The sequence below is a fragment of the Monodon monoceros genome, unplaced genomic scaffold (genome assembly GCF_005190385.1).
Source record: "Monodon monoceros isolate NGI ecotype Baffin Bay Population unplaced genomic scaffold, NGI_Narwhal_1 Super_Scaffold_15, whole genome shotgun sequence".
Lineage (NCBI taxonomy): Eukaryota > Metazoa > Chordata > Mammalia > Artiodactyla > Monodontidae > Monodon > Monodon monoceros.
This window is the reverse complement of record NW_021703771.1, coordinates 40,629,671-40,645,210: the sequence shown is the minus strand read 5'-3', so window position 1 is coordinate 40,645,210 and position 15,540 is coordinate 40,629,671. Positions and strand designations below refer to the sequence as shown.

At 39.0% G+C, this 15,540-nt stretch overlaps 1 long non-coding RNA gene across 1 annotated transcript; it reads left to right on the top strand.

The window, feature by feature from the left end:
• Positions 1-10,731: 10,731 nt before the first annotated feature.
• LOC114896036 lies at positions 10,732-14,905 on the top strand. Its single transcript, XR_003793710.1, has 2 exons — positions 10,732-10,842; positions 13,972-14,905. It is a non-coding gene; the product is annotated as an uncharacterized LOC114896036 (long non-coding RNA).
• The last annotated feature ends 635 nt before the right edge of the window (positions 14,906-15,540 follow it).

Genomic DNA, 15,540 nt, shown 5'->3' with positions numbered 1-15,540 from the left:
GGAAGGAAGGAAGGAAGGAAGGAAGGAAGGAAGGAAGGAAGGAAGGAAGGGGAGGTGAGATGAGATGAGATGAGAATGGGTCCTAGGAAGCAGGGATGGTGCTGTGTGAAGCTTTGGGGTGAGTGGGGATGACGTCTGTGTGGTATATTTAAACCACTGGGTTACTGGAGTGGCGCTCACGTGCCACAGCAGGTTAAGAGACTGGTAGAGTAAGGAGGAAGAGGTAAACTGAAAAGGGAGCAGAAGGCTCAGTGTAAATTATGGACAGTGTCTATGAGGAGCTGCTTACAGATGTGCGATGTATTCAAAACAGCACTTGAAAAAAGAAAAGCACTTGAGGAAGATGGATTGCACTATAACAATAATAGCTAACATTTATTGAACACTTACTATGTGCCAGATGCATATATGTAAGTGATTTATGTATTCGCCCATTTCATCTTACAACAGCCCTATGAGGAAGACACTGACATCTCTATTGTACAGGCAAGGAAACTGAGGTGAAGATCTGTTAAAGTGCTTCTGATATAGCAGACCTATAATGTGAACTTGGGCTGTCTGACTCTAAACCTGGTGTTCCTACCCCTTATGTGACGTGGCCTCTCTTTCCATAAAGCTCTTTTTTTTTAAAAATTTATTCATTTTATTTATTTTTGGCTGCATTGGGTCTTTGTTGCTGTGCGTGGCTTTCCCTAGTTGCTGAGAGTGGGGGCTACTCTTTGTTGCGGTGCATGGGCTTATCATTGCAGTGGCTTCTCCTGTTGCGGAGCACGGGCTCTAGGCGCGCGGGCTTCAGTAGTTGTGGCACGCGGGCTCAGTAGTTGTGGCCTATGGGCTTAGTTGCTCCGCGGCATGTGGGATCTTCCCAGACCAGGGCTCGAACCCATGTCCCCTGCATTGGCAGGTGGATTCTTAACCACTGCGCCACCAGGGAAGCCCTCCATAGAGCTCTTTACCTACGTGATAGAGACCTAGGAGATTCCTGAGGAGGTTGTGGTAGTCTGAGGCATATAGTGATTAGACCCTGAGCATGGACTGTGATCACAGAAAAAAGTGAGGAAGGGATGAAATTCTCCCATTGGAGAATCAATCAGACTTGCTAGATATATTTGAAAATGCAGAAGAGAGAGATTAGGAAGGTAAGGATGTTTGTGTCTATATGACTTAATTCCAAAAATATTTATTGAGCACTTACTATATGCCAGGAACTGTGTTCCATGCTGGGGCAGGAAGAGTGACCCAAGTAGGCCACGTCCCTGCATTTATGGAGCAAGATTGTGTTATTAGTTTAAAAAAAAAACACAGAAAAACAGTTATATGCATAGACTAAGTCTAGAAGGAATCCAGCAAACTGGTAACACTGGTTGTTTAGGAGGGGAAGAAGATGGAAACAGGCATGGGTAGAAGGGGAACCAGTGTTATGCCTACTGGATTTTAATACATCATGTGTAATCTATTCAAAAGTCATAATTGTTTTTTAAAAACTGAGGTAATAAGACTGTGTACTAAGACATATATTTGTATGTGTTTGTGTATATTTGCCTCTGTATGCATAGACTTTCTGGCATTTCATAAGAAGAACTAGCAAAACTGGATGCTCTTGGAGAGGGGAATTGGGCAGGTGGGGAATAGAGGTAGGAGGGTGACCTTTCACTCTACACTCTTTTGTATCATTTGCACTTTTATGAATTCAGTTACTGAATATATTATATATATATAAGTATTAATTTAAAAATTGAGGTTTGAAAATAGTAAGCAGAAACCTAGGAATAGAGGTTTTATATACAAAGAAAGTCGCTCAAATTTTTGACACGCTTTATAGACTAGCGTGCTTTCTCCAAGTTGTAACATTCAAAGAATGTTACAAACTTAACATTCAAAGAAATAGTATGTGTGTGTGCACATTTGGTGTAGGGAAACAAGCAAAAACGTTGGTGTTTGTGAAAATAAGGGAACTGAAGTATTCTGGCCTTTGGCTAATGTAGGAAAAACTTCTCAGCTATCAAAATTCTCTAGATAAGGTTTCAAAAGACGCCTGAGGCAGTTTCACTTCATACAATAGACACACTGTTGAAATAGGTTCAGCTGGTGGCCAACCTCCACCCAAGGCTTCAGGGGTTTTGTGCTTTCTTGTACAACTAACCCCGGCAGGACAGCTTGTACTGAGCTTTTAATCTGAATTGATCCACTCAGTCCCAAAGAAAGTTTGGATCATGAAACCCCTTATTCTTTCACAGAACTAGGAGGGCCATATTTGGTGAAATCATGATTACAAAATTTAGTTTTGTTGCAGATATTTTAACTTTCAGAGTTTTAAACAGCTTTACTGAAGTATAATTGATGTACAAAAATTGCGCATGTTTTGGTATGGGTACAGCTATCACCATGGTCAAGATAACAGACATTTCCATCTCCTGTAAAAATTGTGCCTTTTTGTAATCCCTCCCTGCTGTCACTCCAGGCCCTCTCCGCTCCCTAGGCAACCACTGACCGGCTTTCTATCACTATAGAATAGTTTGCATTTTCTAGAATTTTATATAAATGGAATCATTCAGTATGTACTCTTTTGTCTTCTTACACTCAGCATAATTATTTAGAGGTTTATCTATGTTGTAAGTACCAAGAATTTTTTTTCATTAAAATATTTGAGATTATAGGTCCACATACAGTTGTAAGAAATAATACAGGGGCTTCCCTGGTGGCGCAGTGGTTGAGAATCTGCCTGCTAATGCAGGGGACACTGGTTCGGGCCCTGGTCTGGGAGGATCCCACGTGCCGCGGAGCAACTAGACCCGTGAGCCACAACTACTGAGCCTGCGCGTCTGGAGCCTGCGCTCCACAACAAGAGAGGCTGTGATAGTGAGAGGCCCGCGCACCGCGATGAAGAGTGGCCCCTGCTTGCCACAACTAGAGAAAGCCCTCGCAAAGAAACGAAGACCCAACACAGCAAAAATAAATAAATAAACTAATAAACTCCTACCCCCAACATCTAAAAAAAAAAAAACAGAAACCCCTTTGCTTGCGACTTCCCTGGTGGTCCAGTGGTTAAGACTCCTCGCTTCCACTGCAGGATGGGTTCAATCCCTGGTGGGGGAACTAAGATCTCATATGCTGCATGGCGCAGACAAAAAAAATAAAAGAAATAATACAGTGAGATCTTGTATACTCTTTACCCAGTTTCCCCCAATGGTAACATCTTATAAAACTACAGTACAATATGACAACCAGGATATTGGCATTGATACAATCTACTACTCTTATAGTCTTTTGTGTGGGTACATTTAGTTCTATAGTTTTTTTTAAATTTAAGAGTAATTTATTTGTTATTGATTCTTTTTTCATTTAATTTTTATTTTATATTGGAGTATAGTTGATTTACAATGTTGTGTTAGTTTTAGCAAAGTGATTCAATTATACATATATCCATTCTTTTTCAGATTCTTTTTGCATATAGGTTATTACAGAATATTGAGTTTCCTGTGCTATGCAGTAGGTCCTTGTTGATTATCTGTTTTATATAAAGTAGTGTGTATATGTTAATCTCAAGCTCCTAATTTGTCCTCCCCCCACACCAGTTCTATACAGTTTATCACAAGTAGGTTCATGTATCCACCACCCCCTTCAAGATACAGAAGAGTTTTATCACTGCAAAGTTCTCATTTTGCCCCCCTATAACCTCACCAACCTCCCAACCATACCCCTCACATCAGTTTATTCCTTTTCATTGCTGAGTAGTATTCCATTGTGTGAATATACCATAATTTGTTTTTTCATTTACCTATCGCTGGACATTTGGGTTGTTTCCAGATTTTGACTATTACAAATAAGGCTACTATAAACATTGCATTACACGTACAAGTCTTTGAATGAACATATGCTTTCACTTCTCTTGTGTAAATATATAAGAATGGAATGGCTGATTCATGTGGTAGTTGTATTCTTAACTTTTTAAGTAACTGACAAACTTTTTCAAAGTGATTGTACCCACTAGCAGTACATGGGAGTTCTAGTGGCTACACATTCTCTCCAACACTCCAACCTTTTTTAAAAATCAGCTTTGAGGGACTTCCCTGGTGGCGCAGTGGTTAAGAATCTGCCTGCCAATGCAGGGGACACAGGTTCGAACCCTGGTCCAGGAAGATCCCACATGCCGCGGAGCAACTAAACCCGTGCGCCACAACTACTGAGCCTGCGTTCTAGAGCCCACGAGCCACAACTACTGAGCCTGCGTGCCACAACTACTGAAGCCCGCGTGCCTAGAGCCAGATCTCTGCAACAAGAGAAACCACTGCGATCAGAAGCCCGCGCACAGCAACAAAGAGTAGCCCCCTCTCATTGCAACTAGAGAAAGCCGTGTGCAGCAACGAAGACCCAACACAGCCAAAAATAAATAAATAAATAAATAAATAAATAAATGTATTTATAAAAAGAAATCAGCTTTGAGATATGATTCACATACTATACAATTCACCCATTTATTTAAAGTATACAATTACATTGTCTTTAGTGTATTTACAGAGCTGTGCATCTGTCACCACAGTCAATTTTAGAACATTTTCATCATCCCCAAAAGAAACCCCACATCACAGCAAGGTCACTTCTCCTCATTCGCTCCCCAGCCCTCAACACCAGTCGTACGCAACCACTAATCTACGTTCTGTCTGTGTGGATTTGCCTATTCTGGACATTTTACGTAAATGGAATCGTACAATATGTGGACTTCTGTGACTGGCATCTTACACACATTAGTGTTTTCAAGGTTCATTCATGTTGCAGCATGTATCCGTACTTCATTCCCCTTTATTCCATTGTATGGTTATACCCGAAACCCACCCACTAGTGTATGGACATTTGTGTTAATTCTACACTGCAGCCTTTTATTTTAAAATTTTTTAATTATTATTATTATTTTTGCTTTTTAAAAATTTGTTTTATTTATTTATTTTTGGCTGAGTTGGGTCTTCGTTGCTGCACGAATGCTTTCTCTAGTTGCGGCGAGCGGGGGCTACTCTTTGTTGCGGTGCGCGGGCTTCTCATTGCGGAGCATAGGCTCTAGACATGCAGGCTTCAGTAGTTGTGGCATGTGGGTTCAGTAGTCGTGGCTTGCGGGCTCTAGAGTGCAGGCTTCAGTAGTTGTGGCGCACAGGCTTAGTTCTCCACGGCATGTGGGATCTTCCCGGATCAGGGCTCAGACCCATGTACCCTGCATTGGCAGGTGGATTCTTAACCACTGCGCCACCAGGGAAGCCCTACACTGCAGCCTTTTAAATTGAAGCCATTTTTATAGGTATGTAGTGACACCTCATTGTGATTTTTAGTTTGCGTTTTCCTAATGATTAATAATACTGTATGTCTGAAAAAGTATTTATTTCATTTGGTTTTTTTTTTTTTTTTTTTTGCGGTATGCAGGCCTCTCACTGTTGTGGCCTCTCCCGTTGCGGAGCACAGGCTCCGGACGCGCAGGCTCAGCGGCCATGGCTCACGGGCCCAGCCGCTCCGCGGCATGTGGGATCTTCCCGGACTGGTGCACCAACCTGCGTCCCCTGCATCGGCAGGCAGACTCTCAACCACTGCGCCACCAGGGAAGTCCTCATTTGGTTTTTGAAAGGTATTTTCAAAATACTGTGTAGAGAATTCTAGGTTTAGAAGTTTTTCTTTCATGCCTTTGAAAACGTTCCGGCTTGCTTGCACTGACAAGATATTTGTTCCCATCTTTAGCTTTGTTCCTCTGTAGGTAATGTATCTCTTTTTTCCCTTGGCTGTTTTTAAGATCTTTCTTAATCACTGATTTTAAGCAATTTGATGTTTCTTCATGTTTCCTGTGTTTGGGGGTTATTAAAATTCTTGGAACTGTGAGATTTTAGTTTTTATGACACTTGGGAAACTTCTAGCCAGTCTTCCTTCAAATATCTTCACCCTTCAGGAACTCCAATTACATGTACATTTGGCCTCTTGGAGTTGTCCTGTGGCTCACTGATGCCATCTCTTTTTTCTAGTCTTTTTTGTTCCATTTTGGATCTTTTCTATTGCTATGTCTTCAAAATTTGATCATCTGAATTACTTCTAGGTCCATTTTGATTGATTTTTTCTCCTCAGTATGGTTGTATTTTCCTGCTTCTTTGCATGCCTGGTAATGTATTGGATGATAGCATTTCTTGAGCTTTGTTCTGGGACCCAGTTATCAATACTTAGAAGCAATTAGATCCCTTTGGGTCTTGCTTTGCAGGAAGTACTTGATCAAGGGCTCACTATTGAAGCGAAAGCCTTCAGCCTATCCAATGTCCTGTGAAGTACATAGTTTTTTACTTGTTTCAGGTGAGAGGGTAAATCCTTTCCTTGTTAGTCCATCTTGGCCAGAAGCATAAGTTTATCTCCAACTTTTACAGAAATAATATTATGTGTTTATAATACCATATTTAATTTATAATTTACATAGGCAAAATGGCAGAGATGGTACCCTAGGCAACTTTATTCATGCTCAGAAATTAATGAACTCAAAAAAAAAAATTAATGAACTCTTAGGTGTAAGACATGATTGGCAATAAAAGATGGGAGGGAATTCTGGGGAAGAATAACATTCCTTTCTACTTCATGTTACATCTCAAACTCAGCTTCTCTTCCTAAAATTTAACTACTGTATATCTGCTTACCTCAAAGCCTACGTCACTTTCTGCTAAGTGACAATAATCCTGGCTATTATTGATGAAAGTTGGGTTATTTCTGGCAGTTTTGTTCCTTCCTTCCTCTGTTATTTCTTAAATGCCTACCATGTGCCAGGGAAATAGTTCTAGGTGCTTGGTACATTAGCTCTTACTATGTTAAATAGCCCCAAATTTAGCAGCTTAAAACAATAAACTTTCAATAAGTCTGAAATCTGGGAGCAGCTTAATTGGTTCTGGGTCAGGGTTTCCTGAGGTTGTAGAAAAGATGTTGTTGACCAGGACTGCAGTTATCTAACGGCTTGACTGGGTCTAGCGGATTTATTTCCAAGATGCTTTTTATGACCTTTCTTTGGAAGTCATACTCTATAATTTCTGCATTATCATACTGGCTACTTAAATCAGCCCTATCAATGTGAGAATAACTGGGGGCCATCTTGGAAGGTGGCCTCCACACTTGAGAAATAGAGAAACAAAACAGACAAAACTCCCTGCCCTCAAAGTTTACATCCTAGTAGAAGCAGCTGGACAATAAATAATAACATGATAAATTACTCAGCAACTAATGGAAAAAAACTATTTAATAAAGATTAAGTAGTATTAGGATTGCTTTGGGGTCAGTTTGCAATTTTAAAATAAGATGTTCACAGTAGGTCTTACTGATATATTTAAACAAAGACTTTGGGTGGGGAGGGCACAGTGAGCTATGTAGGTATCTAAAGGAAGAGCATTCTAGGGCACAGTGCAAAGGTCCTGAGACAGAATCATGCCTGATGTGTTCTAGGAGCAGCAAGGAGCCAGCATACCTGGAGTGGAGTGTGCAAGTAAAGTAGATGAGGTTAGAGATGAGGGAATAAAATTGAGTGAAATGGGGAACTATTGGAAGATTCTGAGCAGAGGGTTTTATACTTTTTTCGTTCCCTCTTACTATGTCTTGCACTTCTGTTCAGTAAGTATTTGTGGACTGATTTCAATGGGAGCCATATGTGAAAATGCTGACTTAAGAGTTACATACTAATAGTGATGACTGCCCGATAGTCCTAGGGCAGCCAGAAGGGGAGTTTTCTTTTTGTTTGGTGTTTTGTTTGTTTTGTTTTTAACATCTTTATTGGGGCATAATTGCTTTACAATGGTGTATTAGTTTCTGCTTTATAACAAAGTGAGTCAGCGGAGTTGTTTTGAGGCAGATAAAACGTAGTGGAACCTTCAGGCTACACCACGTAGCTAAAAATAATTTAGAAATACCATTAAGATAATTTACATACTTAAAAAAAGGTCTTCAGTCCCATTGTCTCATTCTTTTGAATGGAAATAAAGGCGGCTTCCCTTTGTCTACTCTGACAACACGTGATAGCTTTTATACTATGACCACAAGCAGTGCATCACAAATATAGTGTCACTGAGTCACAACGTAGTGTTTTTAAAAGGAGAGTACAATGTTAAGATCTGATAATTTAATAAGAAAGAATCTGATCAAATTTCCTTCCAGGGCATAGAACAGTTAGCTACTAGATTAGTGACTTATTGGTCATAATTGTCAGGTGCAAGAAAGGTTAGACTGTGAAGCAACCACTTTAATTAGGTTCTACAATGATAATTATTTTAAATGTGATGACCTGCTTTTCAGCTGTAAGAACTTTATGTTCTATAGGAAGTGAGTGTTGTTACACTTGTTTATGTGTATTTTAATAACATGTTTTATAAATGCCTAATAAATAAAATCTTCAAAAAATTACTTAGAACTATTCTGCCTTAGCATAGAGTTAATCTCCTCAGGACAGGCGGTACCAGAACTTCAGTGTTTTTTGAACAACATCATGAATGAGTGAGCTGTGTGGTAGGTTAGCATCTGCCCCCAAATGCATTTGGATCCCTGTTTTCTTTATCAGGGTGGCACGGCTTCCAGAAAGATGGGAAAATGACACTCATGTCATGTCTCCCCTCCCCTGTTCCCCAGTTTCTACATTCTAAAGTACAGAGCTTTATCAGCGCTACAAAACGTCTGCTGACTCCTGTCAGTCCCAAACTGTTACCAGCTTGCAACCAGATAAGTACAGAAACTGAGGGCAAGCGTTTAAGAGCTTTTGTAATACTTGGCAGAGTAATTTTGTCGGTTGAACTTTTAAAAATCAGGCTATATCTTTTTAAAAATTCATTTTCATAGTTATTGACTTAAAGCAGTTTACACAGTCATCCGTCCATGACAGATTGGAAACAAAAACTGGTCCTTCATGTCAAAAATTTTAACACTGTTCTAGGTGACCCTTTGGCCCAAATACCAACAGAAAAAAGGCCTAGTGATTCCTGCATCAATCCAGCCTTGTCTTTTTGAATGTGTGAATTCCATTGGCCTGTCTCTGAACCCACCTGGCCTTACTGCAACCATGGCCTCCATCCTATATTTGCATCTGGGCTGAAACACAATATACTCAGCCCAGCATGTCTTCACAGGGCTGTGCCTGCCCAGAGGGAGCTGTCTTCTAAATTCATACTACTGTCCCTGCATGGTATAGAGTATGGTAGGTGGCTCAAGGGGAGCTGTGAGCAACAGCAGGAACTTTTCTGTTAGATACTTATTTACTATAGCTCCGTAACTTACTTTTCTCACTTAACATGTTACAAAATTGTTATCATGCCAACATAGACCAATAAGTTTTGATAGCTTCAACACATTTCAATAGACGATTATTTAACCAGTTCCCTACAGGCCCACAGGCCTATGTTAAGCAATTCTTTCAAATTATAAGTAAATAAATTGAAGAAGTTTGCATAAAAGTTTATTCTTTATGAAAGTGCCCATAATCTCACAATCTCAGCAGAGCAAATCTGGCCTCCTTTATCCACCTTTTGGCTCATTAAACTCAACATGTCCAAAAACAGACCTGTTATCTCCTACCCCAGTCCTCTTCCCTTTCCCGAACTGTCAGGAGAGCCAAGCTAGAGAACACTAGGTCTTCTACTTACCTCTTTAGTGTCTCATGTTTATCATTTTCTGTTGCAGTGACTTCACTGCATTAGTGGTAACATTTCTTACCTCTCCTCTTGAAGGAGTCTAACTGGTCTCCTGACATCCAGTTTTTTTTTCTCCCCCCTTGGCTGCACTGTGCGGCTTGCAGGATCTCAGTTCCTTGACCAGGATTGAACCTGGGTCGTGGCAGTGAAAGCCCGCAATCCTAACCACTAGGCCACCAGGGAACTCCCCAGCCTAACTTTCTGCAATCCATTTTGAAGCTCCCTCCAGGATTTTTTGCCCCCAAGTTAAGTTTCTTCAAAAAATTTTCCTTATGATACAGAATTCTTTAGCTGAGAACAATTTCTAGAGTCAGCTATGAGCCGCCAGTAGCTAGTACTGGGGTGGGGGTGGGGGGCAAGCCAAGGGGGAAATGAAATCCAAATTTAGCACCAAAGTACCCACTGGCAATCTTTCCACCATCTTAATCACTTTTCCTCCTCCCTCCACACTCAGTCCCTCCACCTAAATGGAGATTCTTGCTATTTCTATAGCAAGCAATTCACCTGGAACTCTTTCAAAAAAGATCTGCTTAGAAGGCTACATCCTTGCTTGTTACTTAGTATATTCCCACAGCTCTTAGCTCAAAGATGACCTTCTTCCATGAAATCTTTCCTAACCTCCCTGGGTAAGAGGCTCTTGCAGCACGTCACTATCAGATCACTGTTTTGTTTTTAAATACAGCAGGTTCTTATTAGTTATCTATTTTATACATATCAGTGTATACGTGTCAATCCCAATCTCCCAGTTCATCCCCCCCCCCATCCCGCTTTCCCCCCTTGGTGTCCATACGTTTGTTCTCTACATCAGATCACCTTTTGTAATCTACTTCCTCTACTAGAATGAGATCCTAGGAGGGACAGTGATTACGTCTTACTCACTTCTATATTCTCAGCATCTAGCACTATGTCCTGCATTTAATTCACACCCAGTATTTTTAACCGACTATTCATGTAGTTTTACCTAGTTAGTATAGTGAGCACATTTCCTTTAAAATTTTAATGTACTTGCATAGACATTATGACCAGATTAACTGGGACCCTAATTTTTTCCATCTAGGTTGTTTCTACAAGCGACTTCGTATATGGCTATCTACCTATTCCCTCAAGTTAAAAACGCACTGCCAGATCATCCTTCCTAGGAACTATTTTCCAGGGTACCATCATTGAATTGGTATGTATTTCCATAAAAGCTTCACCAGCATTAGATTTCATTATTTTTCCTTATTTTGCAGGCTTTTAATCCTTGCAAAATATTGAGGGCTGGTTGGGGAAAATGTTGACTGGGAGGTACCATGAGCCTGTGTGGAGCATCAGGGTAAAGGACATCACAGGGTTAATGAAGGCGGCCAACTTCCAGGGTTCAACTCAACCTTACTACTAAAATGCTAAACTAAGTCAGAAGAAGCAAATGTACTATCAAGGATGGGGAACGAATTCTTCAATTGTAAATAAAGTAGGTGAAATAACTGAATCCCCAAGTTTTAGGTAGCTATAAAAGGGAGACTTATTTGGAAAAGGTTTAGCTGAGAGACTGCATAGTGATTAAGAAAATGAGCCAGTTTTGAATCTAGACATTTCTACTTGTGCAACCTTGGGCAAGTTACTTTAAACAGGACAGTTTGGGGGATGTTTCAGTCTTAAGTTTCCATTAACTAAATCCTCCTCCCCAAGGACAGGAATAGTATGTTATCAGAATAAAGGAGACAAACCATATGGTCATTTCAGTGGATGCAAAAAGTGGGCGAGGGGGGATGAGGGGGGAAGGAGTCTGCCAAAATTCAGTACCCATTCATGAGAAAAACAGAGCAAACTAAACAGAAGTAGACTATGTAAAAGGTATCCATCTAGGCATCTACATAAAACCACTAGCATTTTTTCTTATTTAATAAATATTTATTTAATACAAATACATTTAAAAAAATTTAATTGGAGTAAAATTGCTTTACAATGTTGTGTTAGTTTCTGCTGTACAATGAAGTGAATCAGCTATATGTATACCTATATCCCCTCACTCTTGGGCCTCCCTCCCACCTCCCCCCATCCCACCCATCTAATTGTCACAGAGCGCCACATGGAGCTGAGCTCCCTGTGCTATACAGCAGGTTCCCACTAGCTACCAATAGCATTCTTGATGGACTGCTCTTTTCTTCCTAAAATTGGGATGAGCATGCCTTAACAGAAGACCAGGATAAGGCTGAGGCGAGGAAAGCCCCTAGGGAGCAAAATGCAAGGATGCACTCACTCCCAGATGCCCACTTGCATCACCCTGACACTACCTCCTTGAATTCTGCTCCCTAGGTTGTCTTCCCAACCTCATCTTAGTAGGCCTGCTCTTACCACTTATACTCAACATGTATTAGAGGTCCTAACCGGGCAATAGAGAAGAAAATAAAACCTTTTTAAAACCAGTGAGCTTAAGCAAGGTCTCATGATACAAGAAAAAAAAATTTTTTTTAATTGTGTAAGTTAGCAATTGGAAAAAAAACAATCCCATTGATAGGTTTTTAGCGTCAAGAAACCTAAAATAGTTATGACATAATCAAAATCACACATTACACAAAATATTGCTGAGAAAAATTAAAGATGACAGATGGATTCAACTCAATGCTAATTAATCATAATGCCCATCAGGCTTTTAAAAAATAGAAATCAACAGGCTTACTTTAATATTTACATAGAAATACAAAGTACACGAAATAGTCAAAGCAATAAGTAGACCTACACTTACATGGTCAACCTAATTTATTAAAAGGCACCAAAGTAATTAAATGGAAAAAGCACAAATGGTGCTGGGTTAACTGATCATATGGATAAAAATGAACCTCGATCCCTACCTTGTATCACTTAGAAAAATTTGAGATGGATCATAGATGTAAAAGCCAAAAATTATAAAGCTTTTACAAGAAAACATCACCATCACAATGTGGAGGAAGGCAGATTTATCCACAGAAAAGATCCATTAAAAAAGCTGATAAATTAAGACTTGAAATTAAGAACTTCTACTCATCAAAACACTTAGAAAAATGAAGACAGACTAGAAGATATCTGCAAAATACTAGACCAAAAAATTGTATCCAAAATATATAAAAGTCCTGTATCTCATTAATAAAAAGCCAACCTAATTTTAAAATATACAAAACTTTTCATTCAAAGAATATAGTAAATGGCTAATTGACACAGAGCATGTTCATTAGAGAAACGTAGATTAATACAAGATACTATTACATACTCAGAAGCCACAATGCTTATATGCAAATGTTCATAGCAGCTTTATTCATATTTTCCCAAAATTGGAAACAAAATGTTCATTAACAGGAGAATAGCTAAACAAATTGTGGTACATTCATACAATGGAATACTACTCAGCAATAAAAAGAAATACATGGTTCAACCTCTCAAAACTTTATACTAATGAAAGCATTAAGTGATTCAATTTAGTTTCAGAGCTGGGGGGGAGGGAAACCCTAGTCTATGGTGAAAAAATATGGATAGTAGTTAAACTACCAACTAAAGTAGGGGTAGTGCTTTGTTGCTTAGGTAGGGGTATAAGGGAAACTTCCCTTGTCCTGATATGGATGTGGGCTAAAAGTATCCATTTTCAAAATCGTAGTTAAGATTTGTGTATTTCAATTTTTTAATAAATCTTACCTAATAAGAGGTGTGCATAGCGGACAGATGAATGTACCAAAGCAGAACTGAGGACTACCGAAGCTAGGGTGTGAAGGTTCAATTTTTTAAAATATACATCCAATTAAGATGTTTAATTACAAATCTCAACCTATTTTTATGGGCTCCTAGCTCACATATCCAACAGCGTATTGGACACCTCTTGACACTGCCAATGGTTTTCTTCCAAACTTAGTCACATAACAGATCTCTCTGACCCTGCCTCAATTTCATCCTAGGTTTCTGGTTTCAACAACTCAGGAAAATGCTAGATTGCAAGAAGTAGTCTGCAGAGGGTTCAGTTTGGGGTAAGAAGTGACACTTATCATCTTGTAAAGGACTAATAAAGTAGACCCTAAGGAGCAAACATAAGTGGGAAGAAACCAGAAAAGTAAAACAAACTGATGGTGATCAACAGTGGACATGCTTGCAGTGAACTCAGTTATAAAGTCTCTGAAAGTAGGAATGGGTGGATAGAATCCAAAGGACCAATACTTCTTCCATTATGACAAAAAGGGTAGATGAGAATGTCAAGTTCGAAGGTGGGTAGCCAGGAAATGGTGAGTTATCTGACTAGGACAATAAAAGCCTTTTATCTTTCATAGTGTGATATCACATTTACCATATTTTTCAGATTACGTCCCTGAATCTGATCAACACCAAGTGTCTGCCAAACTCAGTTACCTGTTCATGTAAAAGAATCTGGTGCTGTAAGTATTGCACACATATGTAACAACCTGCTTTTCTATGATCAACCCTTTTTAACTCAGATGATGAGATATGTACCCGCATGGCACAATGATCAAAAGCATATAACTCTGTTCTAGTTAATAGAAATAACCATGAGTTAAACTCTGCCCCCACCCCACCATCAAGAGCCTATTTCATAATAAATGTTAGATTATTCTACCTTCAAACTTTTCACTTTTCTAGCTCCAAACTCTAGCATTCTTATTCTTACTACTTACACCCTTTCTACTCTTTGATATCCTGGTATATAGCCTGGATGATTTCCTTTGAGCTTCAGGTATGAAGCCACTAACAAAAAAATGTTTAAATCTGTTCTCCCAGGAGCTTAGAGATCTTATCTTTATGACAACTCCCATAAATCTTAAAAAATGATCATTAAATATTGATTTACTCAATTAATTATAAAAACTTTAGATGTCTAGTATTTGGTCATGTATACTATTTAAAAAAATACATCAACAGAAAACTTTCTGAATGTCACTAGACAATGAATTAAGCAAACCTTTATTGAAGCTTAAATTGTGGTACAGAAATACATTTCAACTGATTTAAGTCCAACACCATGAAGAGAGAAATTATGGCACCAAAATTTTCCCTCCTCTATCATACACACTAGGATTAATTTAGATTACTATTCAATCTACAGTTTTTATTTTTCTAGGCTTTGTTCCATACAAATTTGTGCAGTTTCTCAACATTAAATAGAAATCTTAAATCTATTGGGCTGGGGCAGGGATCAGACCTCAAGCCAATAAGTGTTCATCAAATCTACTGGGACACTGTTCAAGAACAAAATCCACTTTGAGCATTGGTCCTCATAATAGCACCAAAACATTAGGTACTGTGCGCTAATTACAGAACCGGACTGATCCATTGATTGAAAGCTTCTTCAATGAAGCTCTGAATCAACATGTTTAAAAGTCAAAAGTGTTCCAACCACTTGATTTCAAACCAAGTAGAATTTATGTTTAGAAACACTAAAAAAAAAGTGTTTCATTTATAAGTACGGAAGGAACAAAAACATCACTGCATCAATCCAGAATGAATCAAAAATTGTTTGAGGACAAGAAGAAATACAAAATTGAGTCAACTTTGCTCTTTTCTCAGCTGCTTAAATAAATGTCCGTATTAGCAAATACAGCTAAAAGATGCCAACTCTTTTAAGCCTGTATTTCTAGTCATTTCCAATTGACCATTTTGGAATTTTGTATGTTGTGTTTTATGGATAGCACTCTGCTTCACTGTGTAGTATGTCTGAATAACCTGAACAGTTCTCATTCATCACTTGATGTTACTCCATGGAGAAAGAAATACCAGTAAGAAGAAGCGTCAGAACACTATCACATGCATCACAAAGTCACAGAACTTTTTAAGTCACAAAGACGGCAAAGACATCGATTCTGCTTTGAACGAAAGTTTATGGCATATCATTAATAGAAATTAGTGGAAATGG